Genomic DNA, 2,174 nt, shown 5'->3' on the forward strand with positions numbered 1-2,174 from the left:
TTTTTTTTGCAATGCTTAGGCACAATCAATTCCATAACTCAAGTGATAATTAGAATAATCGGGATGACACGAAAATCCAAATACTTTCACATTCCATTACCAAGTGAATTACATGAAAAGGGGGACCACTTTCCTACTACAGACGGAATGGGTGAATAACAAGATGGGGAGACAATTCTTGAGGTGGGTGAAAGTTCAGTAACTCTTTTGGGTCCATCTTCTCGAGCCTGTATTGTCAGTTGATGTACATTGGAAAATAAAAGGAAATGTGAGTCAATCCCATCAATTTGATATAGTTGTGGCTAGGGGTCTTCATCAGAAAATCTTCTTGTGGCTTCCCTGGGCACCTCTATGCGATATCCTACACAGTCCTTTCCGGTAAGTATTTCTTTCAATCGGTGACAAGGTCGAATTCTGGAACTTCTCTCTTATCCAGTAACAAAAAACTCCAAGTGATCTTCCCCTTAATGGTGTGGTGAGCTTTAATTTCTCGAGGAGCCAAATCTGAAAAATAGCAGGACTCCCCTAATAATAATTGAGTCCGAATCTCTGGCCATAGCTCATGTTATCAAATCCATTGAATGTTTCTGCAAGAATCGTAGGGACGATGTCACCTCCAATCTTCAAATGTTTTACTACCTCAATCAAAATAGATGGTGCACCATGCCTGGGAGTGCGGAGAACATAATGGGCTATCCTGCAAAGTAAACAAGCATCCAGGGATCTCTGCTGATGGATTCCTCTCATTGGTAGATATTGGATGAAGATCTAAGTCACATTCCAAATGTCAATATTCCCATATCTGACAAACTACTTTACTTCTTCTTCTTTCCATCTGAAGAAATCCTCAATTTTCTCTAAGCAGTCTTCCTTTAAAGAGGGTTGGAACAAACCCGAAATTCTTCAAGAGTTGGGAAAATCTCTGCTAATCCAAACCAAAATACATGCAGATTGGTATCCCAGTGTTGAGGCACCTATCGGAGTAATTGGTGATGTAGCTTCACACATCCAACTTGGCAAAGAAAAGACACATTCATAGATTCCAGCAATCCTGGTGCCCTCATATTTATGTCCAAGGTCCATTTCCTCAATGTCTTATCTAACGAGCCCATGAATTTTCCTGAAACCAATACAAACAATGAGATATGATGATTTATCAAAGCATTACTCATTGGCTAATGATTCAAACAAGCCTTTACCATTGTTGCATCAAGCTCTTCCTTTTTTTCTTTTGACTTTGACTGATCAAGGGTGAAGAATAAAGCCTTGATAAACTGATGCTGGGTGGCGATTTTCTTTTAGGGGATAGAATCCTAGAAAAGAAGTGACAGACCAATGAGTGGATGACAGATACCTAATGACCTTTCATGCTAAATGGTGATTCTTGGGGGATAGAAAATCCTAGGTAAGAAGTGACAGACCAATGGATGGATGACAAATACCTAATGGCCTTTCTTGTCAAATGGCGATTCTTGGGGGACACAAACTATAATGATCTTTTAAGATACCTTGATTATTAATTTAGAAACCAATTCATTGCCTTAGATGGTTGAGACCGCACTTCCACATGTCAAGTTGCCTATGTATCCCTCGAAAGGAATTAGGTCTGATGTAGTTCAGACTATTCACCCTTTCGGACATAATATTTCTTGAGTTGATCCATGTTAACCAATCTGGGTATTTCTTCGCCGTTGTGGTCTAAGAGTTTTACAGTTTTGCCTAGTAGAATTTCTTTGACAGTGAATGGGCAGCTCTAGTTGGGCCTGAATTTTCCTCTTGAGTCATGAATTGGGGCTCTTTGTTCTCAAAGAACAAGTTCGCCTGCCTCTATGTGGTAGGACTTCACATTTTTGTTAAACGCCATGGCCATTCTCAGTTGATACTTCTTCAGATTATCTATGGCCTTCATGCGCCTTTCATTAAGAAAATTGAGCTCGTCATATTTGGCCTTCACCCACTTTCCTTCAAGTAGTTTACTATCAAGAAGCATCTTTAGGGATGGTACTAGGATTTTCACAGGTAGAACCGCCTCAACTCTATACAACAAAGAGAGAGGAGTTGCCCCTATCAAAGATCGTACAGAAGTCCAGTATGCCCATAAGGCAAGGGGTAGCTTATCAGCCCAATCCTTATGTGTTTCTACCATTTTTTTGTAGAATGACTTTGATATTCTT

The sequence above is a fragment of the Macadamia integrifolia genome, chromosome 6, assembly GCF_013358625.1.
Source record: "Macadamia integrifolia cultivar HAES 741 chromosome 6, SCU_Mint_v3, whole genome shotgun sequence".
Taxonomy (NCBI): domain Eukaryota; kingdom Viridiplantae; phylum Streptophyta; class Magnoliopsida; order Proteales; family Proteaceae; genus Macadamia; species Macadamia integrifolia.